Raw genomic sequence first — 18,874 nt, forward strand, 5'->3', positions numbered from 1 at the left:
GTATCGTATATGTTTTTGCACTACACATTCCATTGCAATTTTATGGAGATTGGTGGTGTTTTTCGACAAAACTCATAGTTAGTAAAATAATATAAATCTTTAACAGATATTTTGTTCCTAACCTTGTTCAACTAATATTAGCTAAATTATTTTAAACACTGATACCAATGAAATAATCACTTTATTTTTTATACTTTTTTTGGAATTATTATTATTTTTTGGAATTAGCTTCAGGTTAGCACCATTCCAGTTACTGGAACCAGGAGTGTAGCATAGCCTGTCTATGGGGTTCCACCATTCGGTCATCTCCTTGGGTTGGTCATCTCCACAATTCATCTCCAAATCACGAGGGGTGCACCAATTTTTTGCTGATTTTTTAAAGACAAATCAGCCGATTCAAATTCCTGACTGATTTTTAAAGTTTTTTTTAAATTATTTTATTTTTATTTTTTGTAAAGCAACAGGTAACAAAGAAAATACAAGATTGTTAATTTGCTCTATAGGTTGCCAATACATTCAGATGCTTTCATTATTATTATTATTATTAGCAGCATTATTGTTATATTGTTGTCGTAGCCACATAGCTCTGATTCACTGTGCCGGAACTGCTTCCAGAAGAGTGTGATTTTACGGCTTCAGCGCTTTATCTTAGGAGGCATTTCAGTCAGGGTTCGAGTTATAATCTGAGCTTTGTGGGGGACTCTAAAATAACAAACATTAGGGGTGGAGATAAATAAATAGGCTAAATAATAGCCTAATGGGTGCGCTTTTTATATACAAAAATACACACTTGATTACACTTAATTTTCATTATTTGAACGTACACAATTTGCAGCCTGATTCTTTAAGGCCTCTTCCACTACCGTTCTTTATTGCTGATTCTCTTCTGCTGCTTTTTTTGCACTGTAGCAGCAAAGCTAGTGCTAGCTGTCATGCTAGCAGGTGAATTCCAGTTGTCTAAAGCTGTTTTTTGAAAATTATTTTTCATTTTGACAAATAAATGTCAACATTCACATTCATTTGCACTTCCCAATGACAGGTACGAATTATCTAAAAATGTAAATTCACTTTAATGTCTTCAACTAACATTCTACATGCCAAGATAGTAGCTAGATTTATGTAAAATCCAATACCTATTACAGCTATAGTTATATGTTTTCATATAATCAAATCATATAAATGCATTACTTTGAGTGTAACCATGACAATACAGACATCAGTGCAAATGCAAGAATACATGTCAGCTCAGGGGTGTGGCCCTCTCCCATAAAAAAGTGGACTCTATGCATGCTACACTGGCGTATATGCTGTGCAACTTACCACCAGTTAGATTCCTTGCGAATGCTTTTATAGTGTGTATAGACAGATATGAATACACATTTAGCCAATTGTGCATGACTCTTTATACAAACAACATAAATAATCTGGATATCAAGGAAAAGTAGTCAAATAAATAATAGATACCAGGAAATAATGTTAAGACTTCACTTGATTTACTGGATTGTAGTAGCAGCAATGACTGTCTCTTTGCTCTGTAATAATTAAATGACAGGGTGGTGAATAGGACGTCTTCTCATCAGTACCTTTGCTGGCTTCCTCACCTGTGGCATGGATCTTTTCTTTTTTTAGCGCATTGTTGTACTTGAGGTGAGAGGATTGGAGAGATAAATCAAGATCTTTCACAAAGCTGTCACAGCATGGTACAGTAAACGTGTGTGAGTGTGAGTCTGTGTGTGTGCGTGAGCGTGTGTGTGTGCGTGTGCGTGTGCGTGTGTGTGTGTGGTTAATTCTCTCTCACTATAGCTGTAAAGGTTTTAAGCATATTGTTGCATTTTCATCAGGGTGAGAGGACGTTTGAAGATGACAGGATGATAGGCGCTGCTGCATGGTGTGAGCATGTCTTATGTATGCGTCTGTGTGAGTCTGTGAAAAAACAAGTACACTTGTTCTTAGTGGTGCAATAATGAGAGATGGTCTTGTTAATATGTCGATAACTCGTGTGAACCCGGACGTGGAGAGGTGAAAATTTGTCATAGGCTTATTGCTATCTTCAAGTGCCACAAGAGTATGACAAGAAAGTTTGCTTCTCGTGGGACTGAGTCTTGATTTAAACTTGTTGAGCACAAGTCTTCATGACACTGCAGTACCTAAAATAAAATGTATAGCAATGCTGTAGAAGTGCCCAACCTTATCACTCAATAGAAAGTATCACAGGATTGCAATCACTATCTTTGTAATGCATTCTGACTCAAAGATAAATACTTCTCTCTCTATGGGAAAAATCCCTCCCCAGATGGAGGGAAATGAGGGATGGATGGGCGGGTGCAAGCACTTATCACAGGAACACTGGGTGTTAGATGGCGGCTGTTTGCATAAGCTGGGGAACGGCTCAAGGCATACTTGGCAATTGGAGAAGGACAATGGGTCATGATAATATTTGTTGCTATTGATTAGGCCTCTAATGTAATATTATTGCCCCTTTTGTTCATTACAAATGAGGGGGCAATGTGTAAGCAGGGCTTATTGTAAATCAGCCCTGTTTTCCATATGTTTTTTTTTTCTTCAGCTGCTGTTGGGTGTCTGCCCAAAGCATTCAAAGCATTCAAAGCACTCGAGTTCGCTGGCTGATATGATTTTATTGTTGGCATTGGCCAGCTCCTCAATTCTGCTTTACCCTTGTCAGTCATTCACCAGCTTGAAAACAGCCTGTTCTGAGGACCCATAAAACCCTGTCCCTGTCAGGAAGCAAATTTAGAGGCCTAATTTCCCACATCTAATTATAAATCTCTCAAAGTTGGCCAGCATTGCAATGTTGAGCAATCTGTGACTGCTTATCATTGCCTAGTGGGTTTATGTCACCATGGTGAATGTAGCAGGGATTCAGTTATGAGGCTTAATCTGAAATGAAACAGTGAGTAGTTTCGACAAGACAATTTCCCAAATGATTACACAGTGAATGGCTGTACAATATATTGCAATCTTTAAAAAATTGTACACAAATTGTGTATGTAGTGTATCACGTATTTAATAGTATAAAATAATGCATATGCGTACTCCTATCAAAAGAATGAATGAATAAGAATGGAGTAATGTAGAAAAAACTGACAAATGTACAATGTTGATGCTTGTAGCCCAATATACAAACCTGGCGTGGTTAATAATTGATATGAGCTTTAATATTGTAAGACCCTCTTTGTAAAGTTTGTGAGTATGAGTAGTGAAAGTTCGTAAAACTAAGGGAGAATTGCTGAAACATCTGTTCTTTCAGGGGAGTGCAACATATGCAGGTTAGTGCTGCTCATTTATTTTTTATGTGCAGCAGCATCTATACATTTGTGCACGTGTGTGCACATGAATACGTGCGTTTGTGTGCAAGTGTGAATGTGTGTATTTACATGCGTGCGCTCGTGCGTGTGTGTGTTTGTGTTTGTGTGTTGATGTACAGAGTAAAGGGTTGTTAAGTGATGTGCAGAATACCCCTAGGCATTCATTAACTATCAAAAAAAAATCTTAATATGCAAAAAGGTCTCAGTATGTTTTCTGCCTCACAGCTTAGGTTAGTCAACACTGGCAGACAAAATGATTACTGAATCTTAAAAATGCTGACCATCAAAGGAAAATAAAAATGTTCTCGCTTCACATTCAAAGGCAAGAATATGGGGTCAAATGATTAGATTCGAACATCTGAATTGCAAGCCTAGTGGTTATCAAGAATAAAAAGCAAATAATTCAATGTGCTCCACTTACCAAAGAGAACAAAGCTTGTGCGCCAATTTACCTTCCAGAGGCCTGTGCGCCTGTAAGCAAAAAATAACCGTGCAATTTAGAAATTCTGTTTGGACGGATCTTCCTGGTTCCAAAAAGAAGAAATGTCTGGGAAAAAGAGGACGTCTGAGCAGCCTCGTATTAAGTCATGTGTCAATCCTTTCATATTACTGTAAAAAAAAATGTTTTATATAGAAATCGAGCACTCATATCACACTAAGTGTACAGTGACATTTACTTTTCTCATTTTAATTACAGCTATTCATCATTTTAGGTTTGTTGACACTTATTCAAAGTGACTTGCATAAGTGAGAACGTTCCTCAAACATCGTCATTACTGGATTGTTTTTGGAGTCATTCAAAAAGAGTACAGTACAGGCAAAAGCATACAACAGCTAGTCTACATAGTAGGACAGTTCCATCTCCCAAACCCAAGTTACACTACTTCAACACCTCTCCGACAGCTGTTATTTATAAATGTTTAGGATTGTCATCTGTAGTGAAGTGGGCTATGTATCTTTTTCAATAATGTTGAGATGATCTGTCAAAGCAAACAAAATTTGCCTTTAGCTGCATGATACTGAAATCATATTTAATTCTTGTGGTAGTGTCTCCTAAATATTTGTTGTTGATCGTAATTTTGTATGTATGTTCCTCAATTTGTAAGGCAAACTGGGTAATTTGATTGCAGGATTAGCAGTACTAAATAATTTCATACATAAACGATATTGGTGTATCTGTGAAAATCTCAAATTTAACTATCTTATGTACACCTTGTGCCCCACATTTAAAGAGAATATAAACTGTTCTTTTGCAGTTGCTTTTACCTGGATGGGGAGAATGGAAAGCTTATTAATTCCATTTCCATTTATTATTATCCATTAGTTTAGATTTTGTGTTTTCTTTATAAATGGGTTAATGTCTTTGCTTTTTTATTAATAAAAATTGAAAAAATGAATGAACAAATAGACAGATAAATAAACAAATAAATAAATTGCATCACTCAACTGGTCACACATTTCAGAGACTGTGAGTCACCTTAACCAAGATTACGGCATCATCATGCTTAATCCTCCTGTTTGTTTGCTGTCTGCCAGTTCCACTGCATCAGCTCAGAGTCAGGTCACAACAAACAACTCACCCTTCCCGCAGTTTCAGGCTTAAGAACGTTCTGACAACATTAAGGACGCCTCACGAACATGTGGAATTTGATGTGATGGTGCTTTTCATTTGGAGAGTTTGTTTTTAGTAATCACAGACTACGGCTTCATTAATCCAAGAACAAACCACCGATATTTGATTATAATGAACCAATCAAACCCTTAATCACTTTACATCAGGGACCTCATACTCAGATGTGGAGTGCCACACTGTATGGTGGTTTTCAGTGTTTCAAGAATTAAGTGCTTCATTTAAGTCATATGTTTGCTAAAGAACCCAATCACCTTGTTTCCAAGACCTTATTCGGCTGCATATTAAAAGGAAACTACAAAAACCTGCACACTGCAGCATGCTTTTGTTGCTTTGCAAATGACACTCATAGATTGTAAACTTGTTTAAAATAGTGATAAAACTAAGTTGCTGTTTACCAGAAGAAAACAAATAGATCATGGCAATCTTCAGATAAATACCTGGGAATCTGGATTGATGATAATTTAATTTTTAAATTCCTCATCAATAATCTGGTAAAAATGCTGCGAGTGACAGTTTGTTTCTTCTATAGGAACAGAACCTGTTTCCATAAGTTCATCGGAAGGAAGTTAATTGAATCCACTTTTCTTTCAGACCTTGATTATGGGGATGTAATTTATAGACTACTCTATTCTACTACTCTTCCACCCCTAGATGCTTTATACCATTCTGCACTTAGATTTATTGCTGGTGACAATTATGGTACTCCTCATTGTGTCCTGTATAAAAAAAGTTTGCTGGCCCTCTCTCTGTGTAAGGACAGGTCACCATTTGTATATGTTTATTTACAAAAAATAAATAAATAAAGGTTGAATGCACTGCAGTCCCCCGGGACTTAAATCTGAGACCCCTGCTTTGCATAGATAAAATTAGTTCTCAACCATTAGTTACATTTGATAGAAACACTTCTTTTCAAATGGCTCACTCTCTGTCACTGAATGGTTGTGATGACAGCACTGTGGTTGCTGTTATTGACGGTTATCAGTCTGTATTAAGTATTATTGTTGGTTGTTTGGTAGGTGGTGCTAAGAAAATGATACCTACAAGATAGGACAGAGAATCGGCCATCTTGATAATTAATGTGGTGCTAGAAAGTGGCTAACCTGAAATTAATTAATTTGCATGAGCAACTATGCCAATGGAATTGGTGCTTAGTCCCGATCTTTTGTTCATATTATTCTGATTAAGGTATTTTAGTGGCTTTTATGTTTTTTTTTTTTTTTTTTTAGTTTGATATGGATGAAATCTACATGCATTCAGGATTTGTATTTTGGTTTGTGATTAGCATAATTTCCACTAGTGCTTTATATATGTTTTATATGAGATTGCTGGCCTGGGAATGTTGGTCTACATGTCTATTATGTTTCCCATCTCAATCAGGTGAATGCAGTTGCATTCTCCTACATTGTAAGTCACACTGCTTAAGACATTCTGTTGAATGAATGTAATGTATTGTAACGCAATGTATTGGAAAAAATGCCTACCTGCAGCACTCAAATGTGATACGAGAGAGAGAGAGAGTAAAACTAGACCTTGAAAGGATGAAGAGGAACTATGAGAGCATAATGATAACGTCCTCATTGTTCTCTTCAACTTGTTCAAAGTGCTTAAAGTGTTGCTACATTTTCTTCCATTGAGAAAAGAGGGAAATACAGCAGCCAGCCCATACAGAATGCAGGCACAAATAAATGAATACTCTCCATCTGCAGGCATCTGATGATCTATATACTCCATTCAGTGGAAACAAGTGCAAACAAGACATTCTATATTTGCATGTACAGCCAGTGCTAAGTCTATATATGGGGGATGCACCAATTTGAATTTTGTTGCTCAGATTCAGGACTTTGAGTATCGGCCGATGCCAAGTGCAAATATCTATGAACACCCCACTGTCTGCAAACCCTTTATGTGGAAACATTTTGCTAGGGACCATCCTTGTCCATGTAAAAAATAATGTAGTGGCATTTAGCTAGTTAGCTAGCCAGCCAGTGTTTACTTCCTGGTTTCATTCTAGGTAGCGACTGGACTGTCTAGCTAGACACTCATTGGCTGTGTAAAACTCCCACATGGCCGCAGCCCCCGGCCAGGCTTGCCCATGTGTTAACTCGGTTACCTTCTGCTGATTAAAAACACGCTTATGGTCTGTCAGTCACTGAAGTCGCTACATTGATGTCAGAAGTTAGCCTTCACAATTAAGAGGAACTCATGCACCTACGCAAGAGACGGCCAGCGGGGATGAGTGTGGAGAAGAAGGTGGCGGGCAGCTAGCCACTCTATGGCGAGAAAGACCAAGTGGCGGGGCAGGCGTAGAGGGTTGCAGCTAGGCAATACGGAGCAAAAACTCCATGAGCACAGAAAATTTAAATTTCTGCTTGCGGCAACCTGCGTGTTAATCTATAAATATTGTCTGCTAGTCACAATATGCACTAGTTACTTGCAGTACAAGTTAAGTATTTTTATAAGGTAAAATATATTTGTGATTGCATGTAAATGTTTGGAGGAAATATTTTCATTATGCTATGCTATGTACTGATAAAAACGGCAGTTGATTTCTAAATGAGATGACAATTAGAATAGCGATCACAAGTGAAAAGACGTAAAGGCTGAATGTGCCCTGTATATTTTGTAATTACTGTAGAGTTACTGAAGCAGATTTTACAAGCCCTCCACACACTTTTAGGTGGTCACATTCTTCAACGGTGCAACACTCCCTTGGCATGAGTTGCATCACACATGTTTACGGCAAATTACATCCCTGGATTGGTTCGTATAAATACAGTCACTGTCACCGATATCCAGTCCAGCGTTTTAGGCCAATATCGGTCCAATACTGATAACTAATTTTGGATCAGTAGATGCACTTAACAACTACACTTATCGCCACTTCAGGGGCTGGAGGACAGAGATGGGAGAGACCTTTCCATACAAAAAGCCTTTCTCTCTCAGTACACTGTGACAGTGTTGTCGGCCGTTTTATTTTCTCTGATAATGAATTCCTTTTCAAATACAATTTGAACTGACAAATTATGATGTAGTTGCCTCTGAACCAGTAACTGTTTCCCAGATAAATTACCACAGTACTACAGGAGAATATGAGCCAGATGGAGATAGTTCTTCCACTGAGAACAATCAGTGGACCCAGGCTTACAATAGTAACCTGTGTAAGCCTGGTGAGTTACAAGTTGGCGCCGATGCCGCACAAAGCCAAGGAACCCTGGCCAGCTTCTAATCTACTGTGCTCCAGAGGGATAAAGCTAATTGCATCCCACATTCACCACCCATACCTTGGGATGAAATCAAACATAGTTAGCCAGTTTAAGGGCAAATGTGATTCACTCAAGCCAAAACAAACCTTCCCATTCGTTCTCACCATATTATTTTGTACTGCAAGGTGATAAGACAGATACAGAGTCTGATGTTACAGCCAGTGAAGATGGGTTTTCGCCAAGTCATCTACAACAGGGGTTTCATCTGACATGTAGTAGTAAACACACCTGCCTCTTTGTGCCTCAGTTTTTTTATAGAGGTCCTGGTCCATTGCAATTTTTAGGCCATAAAGTGATGCCCAGCCTGCACTTGCTCAGCGAGCCTCTGCAGACTAAGCTATTCAGGAGACCCATTTTATTGCCCTTCTAAGAACTATTTCACTTTATGTTTCTGCTGCAATCTCAAAGCTCAGGTAAAAGAACTGGATAGTGCATAATTCTGTAAAAAAGTAAATAACTAAATGAATTCAATCATTTTAATCATATTAAAAAACACCTATCATTATAACTACTTTATTTATATTTGAATGGAAAATAATACAATTATTTTTTAAATATATGAGTCCTTATATTTTTTAGTGGCATGTCATAAATGCAATATTGTATAAAATGTGTTTTATGGGAAAATTACTTCATAAAGGTTTTAAATCTAAAATGGATTTCTTAAAGTAAATCATTTCCTCTGTGTATTAGACAGCCATGCTCAAGCAGTTCTTAAAAGAAAGTATCTACAGATACTACGGCGAGTGTTGCCTATATATATATATATATATATATATATATATATAAAAATGTATTATTATGATTTCAATGCTATTGAGATACAAGGCAAGTGACTTTGCACTTCAAGAAGTCTTCTCACTCCCTGTTTTCCCTTTCCAGTTTCACTTTACTGAGCTAATAAATCAGCACCTGCCTTCTCTACACAATGAACAAACCCCCCTTTAAATAAGCACGTCTGTTCAAACAAGTGACTTTTCCCTGTTTGAGGCTATAGCTATTATTGCGCACAGTAATCCTGCAGTTAAAAAAAGAAGAGGAGGTGAGGGGCCAAAAACGTTTTCCACTTCATTTGAGCTCTGCCTCATTTGGGGCATTAAGCTGCTTGTTTCAAGCCTCTTCCTGGTTTCACACTATACTTGTCTGAATTTGCCTGAGAGACCCTTTGCTGCCATCAAAACCCAACATGACTTCATTATATGACTTTTATCTCGACTCAATTGAACATTTCTCAGTTGACAGAAACGAGCCATGCAAAATTTAAATGATTGCATCGGAAGCCACTAAGGACCAATTCCATTCGCTGGTACTTTCATATTATCCTAATGGAGGTATGTCATTAAGAGATGTACTGTGTGTTTTCAGCAGGAAACTGAAATTAAAATCCTAGATGGCCACAGCCCTCACCTAAGTGCTTAATGAAAGCCAATGATTGTATCCAAGTCCTACATTGGCTGAAGCTTGAAAGAAAACCACAAAAGCATGCAGAGACTGCAGCCCAATTGGAGATTGAGGTCCCTAGTTTATCAGATCGCAGATTAGGAATAAACCCAACAGACAGGGTTATTATTATTATTATTATTATTGTGGTTGCCTTTGGCAATCACACTACTATTTTCTCACATATTATTCTTCTTTATTCCACCCATTTTTTGGACCGCTACTCCTCCCAGAGTTTTCGCACCACAAACACATGCAATATGTCAAATCGTAAGGCTTCATCGGGAATGGTGTGCTATTACTTTGTGCACGGTTTACGAAAAATTAAACTTTTTATGGACAATTTTGCCACATAGAGAATGAATGGTGCAATGTAGACCCTCGTGACATCACAATGCACTCTAGCAGCTGAAGACAGAGCATTGTAACATCTGGCTTCGACAAAATCTGATCTCTGATTTTCTGGCTGCTTTTCCTGTTTGTGGTTCCTGAAAGAGCGAGGAGTTCGAAAAACTTTGTTACAGGCTAATATCGTGCTTTCAAGGGTGTATTGACACTATCTTGTTTTTGTTTTTTTTTGTTTAAACAAAACCTAAGTATACTACTTTTACTCGCCAAAGTAAATTGTAAATCGAACGACGCGAACAACTAAAGAAAATACGATACGAGCGCATCATGGCTTCCATTCCCTGCATAGACCCTGAGTACGGCAACTCTCTGGGGGGTCCAGAGGCATGGCCCCTGGAAGAAATTTTAAAGGAGTAACATGGTGGTTTTCACACTTTCTCAGTTTTATGTGCTATTTGCACAAGAGGCATTGACGAAACATGATGATTAAAGTATTAAATATGTTCGTTCTTTATTTTTGGAAAAATATGCATTTTAAATTTATTGTCTTATTTTCAACCGGTTGAGAATGTTATCGACAGTGCGTCACAAGTACAGTAACCACTCCCCTTTCCACACCCCGTAAAGAAATCTGACTGGACACACCGTACTGCTACAAGTGTGCTGTCAAGTTTAGGTAGCAAACAACAAGGCTGAATCCTTCTGACGGAATTTACATAGAAACTATACGCTCAGATCGCCTAGTTTCACTCACTGTGGCCAAGCGCAACCAATAACATTTCAGAAAATATATAACTTTAAAAGGTTTAATTCAATCTTCTACTGGGACTTTTGCCATTTATTGAGGGTGTGAAAGAAAATGTTGGTGCCGCTGACTATAATCAAATGTTTTTCAGATTTACCGTTCGATTGAGCAAGTATCATTCAAAGTACATTTTTATGGGTTAATGCTGTCTGATTGTGCTAGCTACTTCACATTAACCTTGTACGGTGATCAGTAAAGGCTAACAGCACAGCACCACTTAATTATTGTCACTTCTATCACCACTGTAATGAACTAAAAAAAGGTGACATTACCTTTTCTGTGAGAAATGTATTGTCGAACTCACGCGCATACACTGCTGGCGACATTCTAAATCTCCGTTTTGCCCTCCTTACTGTCAGTGAGATTGCTGTGATAGCTCATTCTAAATCATATTTGGGGACCCATGGATAACTTGTGACCCATAGTTTGTGCCGCTGGCTTACAGGCAAGGCAATGCAAATATTTGACTAACGTTAGGTTCACTTATTAGAGTGCCTTTTAAGGACTATTAGACTATCTCTGGTTGGCTATTCATTTATAGCTAACGTTAGCTAGCTATGTAGTTAGCTTTCATAATGTAATGTTATCGATAACGTTAGCTAGCTAGTTTCCTTTCATAATGACGCTATAGTTGTGGTTTTATCTTAACTTGGCTAGCTAGCTAACAAAAAATATTATTGGATATAAGTCAACGTCCTTAGCTATCGATACTTGATATACTAAGTTAGCTAGCTTGTGAAAATTCAGTCTCCCAAGATGAGCACGTATCATGGAGCTACGATAACGGGGCATGGTCTGACAATCATAGCTAACTGACAGTTCTCATTATAAATCTCATTTATAGTGGGAAATTTAGGCTTAGAAAAATACGTTTTAAAATACATTCAAATGACTGAATAATAAAAAAAAATGCACATTTGTTTTGTTGTTGCCTAAAGACAACTGGCAAGTATCACATTCAACCACCATGTTACTCCTTTAAAAAACAACAGCTCTGAAAGGGGAATATCAGAGATTACTGACCAGTAAGGCTGGGGGTCATGGGAAATATCGGCTGAAATTGCGGAGCAGTCACGGCAAAGTTGTTTTATTGGCTTTCAATCTGGCTCTGTTACAGTTGTCACTGCCATATTAAATTTATTTATAGTCAGAGCAAATTACCATGCTGCAAATTTTGCACCATGGAAAGTTGTAACAGTCAAGTTATTCACATAACCCCCAGTATATCTTATTTTGTCTTTCAGGACCAAGGCTTATGACAGACCAGAGATGGGTAGTCAGTATAGAAGGAAATGTCATACGTGAAGGGGTGACTTTCATCTTGGGGCTAGCTGTGCTGTTCTCGTCTTATTACAAATTTAATAGTCAGAATCAGGATGGGGCTGCCTGCACGTTGGAATTCGTCCAGAGGTAACTATGCTTGGTATGTCCCTTTCGCTTTTTTCCACCATTTTCATCTTTTCTTCTGGCCAGTCAAACTTTATCTTCGTTTCACTGGGAATTTATACAAGACATGTTGCCTTAACCACATAAAAGCGATGCATTAGCTGTAATTCATAAGCTTTTCGATCTACACTGGGTGTGCCCAAGCAGTAGCAGGCTCGGCAGCATGCTAATCTGTGTTTATTTTTTTAAGTGTTCTTGTGTTTTGCTAATTTGATAATGTTTTTATAATTCAGTTAGGGACAAGCCATGCACAAAATTGAGTTTGTTTTTTTCTAAATAGTTGTTTTTGTTCTATTAAATTGGCGGAATCCTTTAGTTGTTGCTGTCTACTATTTTATTTGGCAAATCAGAATGAGTGAAATAGTGAACCAAAGCGTAGACTTCATGAAAGTTTTGTGGCTGTATTTTGCTTGGCTTGGTTTATAACTGTGCTTGTAGTCTGTGTGCTTTCCTGATTTATCTTATAATATTACCAGGGCATGGTTCTTTGGGAAACCACATTTATCAACAAACTTTTTGTCAAAAGGCTGTAGTCATTCATGTCTTAAATGTCCACAAAAAAAAAAAAAAACGGAACAAGCACATTAATTGTAGATTAGTGGTAGGTCTCTCTCATTCTTCCAGTCTAACTTCCTCACCCTCCTACAATACTTTGTCAATCTTCACTTTGATTTATCATGTCCCAAAGGTTGTCTTTTTTCCTAATCTATAAGGTGTTTCACTGGCATCAATCAGATTGGAATTGGAATTAAATCATAGTGTCACTCAGAAAGTCCCAAAATAATCTAATGTGGAATTTCTAAATAAAAAGAGATGGTGTACTATCTGTCTGAAGTGGAGTTTGTTCGTATAATCTTTGAATTGTTCCTAAATTACCAATTTTGTTAATTGTTTACATACTGAATCTGGTACTGTAAAAAACGGTCCATAAGAAAATATCATCCCTCAAACTGTATGTATGCACACTCGAATCCTGACTAATGGATTGTTAGCCCACTTGCACACTCTTCTCCTGCGCCTCTGACCTGCCCGTGCTGTGTCCCTTACTCCTCTCTTTATTCAGTCCCTCTGGTTCTTTCATCCTTTTTCCTCTCCCACTTTCTGTCTATATCTGCTCTCCCTCCCCCTTTTCTTCTCTCATCTTTTTTCCCTCCCTGAACTGTCTCCTCACTACCCCCTCACACTTACCTTCCCTGTCTGCATTTCATGATACAATCAGGCAGACTGTACTTTTCTTCCCCTCTCACTCTCCTCATTCCTCTACTTTCTCTCTCCCTTCTCCTCCCGCTATGAATGGAAATGATTTGATGTATACTTTCAATGGTAGATCGAAGGAAAAGCTCATGCTATACACAGCACAGCCTTCCTCGTTAGGTTTTTATCAAATGCTATTTTCATTCAGTTCATCTTGAATGTTCATTCATTCCCATTTTGCTAACATTGTAGTTTCATGTTACTTTGCAGATTGCCGCTTATGACATAGCTTTTTTCACCTTTTCGAATTGCACTTGTTCATATGCCAGTAGTGTACAATATTGTGTTGAATGTTTGTGACATTTGTTTTTTGATGTAAGAAGTGCATACTGGGGAAATGGCCTTAAAGAGTCTGTTTTTATTTTCTCGCATGTTCACTTATGTATCCAGCTCCCTTAGCATATTAACTAGCAATGTCATATTTGTTATCATATATGAACCGGCTATGATATTCCTGAAATATTCTTGAAATCGTATGCTACCTCATGCACATGGCTCTTAGGGCTGCTCATCCATATTCTGTGGCTTATCGTTTGATTTATTGTGGTACATGCCAACTTGTGGGACAGAAGGTTTTATATGTATGCTCTCCATGGGCATTTTTTGTCATTTACTATTGAAACATTTTATACAAAATGGTGTCAAATAATTGTGTTTAGTGATAAATGTGATTATAACTTAAATTTTGATGTTTTTACTAGGGTTGAGCCGAATACTTGGATGAAACGAGTATCCGGTACGGATAATGTGCTTTTTACGAGTATGAGTACCATCCGAGTAAAATGTGTCAATATCCGTACTCGTGGTGAAGGAAAATCCTCATTGGGTAGTTGTGTCCAGTGTCCACATCGTTCCGTGATAGGCCAGCCAGACACAGAGCTCCTCCTCTACACAGAGCCTATACAAAGTTCACTGCTGTGCTGCGCCCACACAATACAAAACAATCTTGCCATCGTAACAGACACTCTGTCTACAGAGATCTATTATCTATTGTCATATATTTTCAATAAAATGAAGTTTGCAATTCTCAGATTTGGCTCAACACATTATTCTCACTATAGCTAAACACACATTTACTGGACATTCACACGTAAGCACATATTACTGATTACAAACAGACATGTCTAGCTTCTAGCTTGCTATAGTGGGGCTAACTAGCCAGTTAGCTAGCAACTACATGATAACGCATGTACTTGTATTTCCTACATTTGGCGATCTCATACACACACTCTACTAGCATCATTGACATCCTAGCATCCTCATCATTTAGACGTTGTCGCTCACCTGAAATCACAACACATAGCCTACATTACATCGTGGTTAGCCAACTGTAACCTGGCGCGCTCTGTCTACTACTGTCTTCACACCGTCAATTCATTTTAAAAAAATTCAGAGTAACGATAACAGCGTCTTTTATTGCTAGAGTGAATGCGTAAGTGAATGCGATAAGAAGATTTTTTTTTTAGCAAATTCGATCTGCTAAAAGGTTACTGGCAGGTGCCCTTGACGGCAAGAGCACAAGAAATATCGTCCTTCATCACCCCCTCTGGTCTGTATTCATATACAGTTATGTGTTTTGGCTTGCGGAATGCGCCAGCGACCTTTCAGCGCCTCATGAACCGTGTCATTTCTGGTCTCGAGGGTTGCGCGGTGTATTTGGACGATGCAGTGGTCCACAGTGACTCGTGGGACTCGCACCTCAAACGAATCCGTGCGCTATTTGACAGGTTGGCGGAGGCGCGTCTCACAGTCAATTTGGCGAAGTGTGAGTTTGCCAAAGCGACTGTGACATACCTTGGTAAAGTAGTCGGGCGAGGTCAGGTGCGACCGGTACAGGCTAAAATATGGGCCATCCAGCAGTACCCTCCTCCTACCACGAAGAAGGAGTTGATGCGTTTCCTTGGCCTTGTGGGCTACTATCGTAGTTTTTGCCGCAATTTCTCCACTGTCGTTGTCCCGCTCACAGACCTGCTTAAAGGCAAAGCTCAGTTTGTTTGGTCGCCTAGCTGTCAATCGGCCTTTGAGACTGTCAAGTCAATTCTGTGTTCAGAGCCGGTGTTAGCTGCTCCTCAGCTTCATCAGCCTTTCACACTGCAGGTGGACGCCAGCAACGTGGGTGCTGGTGCTGTCCTCCTGCAGTCAGATGTACATGGGATTGATCATCCCGTCAGCTTTTCTCGCAAGTTCAACTCGTATCAGTTAAACTACTCCGTGGTTGAAAAGGAGGCACATTTTGATGTTTATGTGGGTTCAAGTGTGCCCATAGTGGTTTATACAGACCACAACCCCTTAACATTTCTGAACTCTCTACAGTGCCCAAATCAACGGCTAATCCGTTGGTCACTGTTTCTGCAATGTTATTGCCTGGATATTCGCCACATCAAGGGCTCAGCAAATATCGTCGCTGACGCCCTGTCTCGGGCTCCTTGCCCCTAGTAACATGTTTTTCTTTTGTCCTCCTCTTGTTGCCCTCTCCTTCTATTTCCTTAAATTGCTTCCTAGGAAGGCCTACTGGGTTGCTGAAGGTGGAGGGAGAGTGGCAGCCAGAGGATGGACAGCGGAATCAGGTGTTAAATTATGCGCATTTTCTATTTATATTTCATTAGGCTATTTGTATTTTCGGATTTCTGGAAGAAATTCCGTCTTATGGGAGGGGGTGTGACGACCCGCCCCCCTTTTGGGTTGTTTCTGTTCACTTCTGTTCTTTGTCATTCTAGTTTGGGAGGCGGCTCATCAGAGCTGAGGGCGTCCACCTGGATCTGGGCGTGGCCTCCAGCATAAAGGCTGCTGCCAGTTCCCAGTGCGGTCTCTCTCCAGTCCGCTGCACACTTAATTAGTTTGTTTATTGTTTGGGTTCACTCCTTGCAACACACACAACATATTCTACACACCCCCACACTCACTTACACCACTGATTCTACTGATGCTCGTTTACATAACATAGTTGATGTATTTCATTTCTTGACCTTTGTTAATAAATTATTTAATTATTTAATGGTTTCATGTGTCCCCCATTCTTTGTTGCAACCTGAGAGCCAGGGGTTGTAACACTTATGTATCCAGCTCCCTTAGCATATTAACTAGCAATGTCATATTTGTTATCATATATGAACCGGCTATGATATTCCTGAAATATTCTTGAAATCGTATGCTACCTCATGCACATGGCTCTTAGGGCTGCTCATCCATATTCTGTGGCTTATCGTTTGATTTATTGTGGTACATGCCAACTTGTGGGACAGAAGAAGGTTTTATATGTATGCTCTCCATGGGCATTTTTCTGTCATTTACTATTGAAACATTTTATACAAAATGGTGTCAAATAATTGTGTTTAGTGATAAATGTGATTATAACTTAAATTTTGATGTTTTTACTAGGGTTGAGCCGAATACTTGGATGAAACGAGTATCCGGTACGGATAATGTGCTTTTTACGAGTATGAGTACCATCCGAGTAAAATGTGTCAATATCCGTACTCGTGGTGAAGGAAAATCCTCATTGGGTAGTTGTGTCCAGTGTCCACATCGTTCCGTGATAGGCCAGCCAGACACAGAGCTCCTCCTCTACACAGAGCCTATACAAAGTTCACTGCTGTGCTGCGCCCACACAATACAAAACAATCTTGCCATCGTAACAGACACTCTGTCTACAGAGATCTATTATCTATTGTCATATATTTTCAATAAAATGAAGTTTGCAATTCTCAGATTTGGCTCAACACATTATTCTCACTATAGCTAAACACACATTTACTGGACATTCACACGTAAGCACATATTACTGATTACAAACAGACGTGTCTAGCTTCTAGCTTGCTATAGTGGGGCTAACTAGCCAGTTAGCTAGCAACTACATGATAACGCATGTACTTGTATTTCCTACATTTGGCGATCTCATACACACACTCTACTAGCATCATTGACATCCTAGCATCCTCATCATTTAGACGTTGTCGCTCACCTGAAATCACAACACATAGCCTACATTACATCGTGGTTAGCCAACTGTAACCTGGCGCGCTCTGTCTACTACTGTCTTCACACCGTCAATTCATTTTAAAAAAATTCAGAGTAACGATAACAGCGTCTTTTATTGCTAGAGTGAATGCGTAAGTGAATGCGATAAGAAGATTTTCGGTTATGCTGAACTATAAAACGCTATTCCAAAAGCATAATTAGACATGTTATACATCGTTAGGAAGCTTATACTCTCACCTACTGAATAAATGAATTGTCAATCAAGCCAGACTGTACTAAAAAGGGCGACAACGCTGTAAATGACACGTGGTATTACGCACAGCTATTTTGTAAGGTACCCAGACATCACAAATGCGCGTATATTTCACAAAACGGATTGTCCAAGACAATGTATGACCACGCAGTCTCAAAAGTGACATCTCTAAGTGTAAAACCAACGGTAAGGTTGTATATTTATTCCATATTTAGTCCCAGATATTGACTGTAGAATGACATGGTATCATTTTAAAAAAACTTTGTCTCGTTTATTTTGTTATTCAGTGAGCAGCGTTTTGACTGCTGTATTGGCATACCTTAGGGCTATTGTCGGGTTTATCTTGTTGCTATGACGGAATACGATTTTTGAGTGGTGAAAGAATATTTTTATGAATGCCCAGATAGACAATATTGTCCATTAGCTGGGTGGGAGGGTGTAGTTGCAGATGAGACTGCAGGGAGTTAGGGTGACGAGTGTTAAACGAACGACCAGAGTGACAATGGTGGCGCTGCGAAACTCCGTATTCGGCACAGTTGTCATGTATAGTCTACTAATGAAACTAAAACAAGGCGTTTCTGTTATTAACTCATACTTTGGTTGCAGTAGCACTGAATGTCTGAGTTCAGTAATCTCGGCGCACCGGCGTGCCAACCACTGGGGGCTTTGCGCTGGTAAGAGGTTAAAATACAAACTTCCGGATATGTCCCGCCCACTTCCGGTTTCAGCCCCGCCCATTCCGAGTACGGACACGGATACAGATAATTTAGTTGGTTGAACAGATACGGATACGGATAATGGTGTACTCGCTCATCCCTAGTTTTTACTCTTCATTGTAATATTCACAGTAAAGATATGAAGTGCTAGATACAGAAAAAGTTTAAATAAGCAGTATTTTACTGAAGATTACAGCAGTATCTTAAACTACAATTGCTGGTTGAATTTTGCAACAAAACACTAATTATCAGTGGTCATACTGTAATTTTAAGTACAGTTATACTGTTATTACATTGTACACACTGTTATTACAATACATCTATAAGCTCTAAATAAAATTAGAGTAGGGTGTTGTATTTTTTCAACACAGTAATAATACGGTAAATAAACTGCAGATTTTCTGGTAAATTT

The sequence above is a fragment of the Anguilla rostrata genome, chromosome 9, assembly GCF_018555375.3.
Source record: "Anguilla rostrata isolate EN2019 chromosome 9, ASM1855537v3, whole genome shotgun sequence".
NCBI classification, from domain to species: domain Eukaryota; kingdom Metazoa; phylum Chordata; class Actinopteri; order Anguilliformes; family Anguillidae; genus Anguilla; species Anguilla rostrata.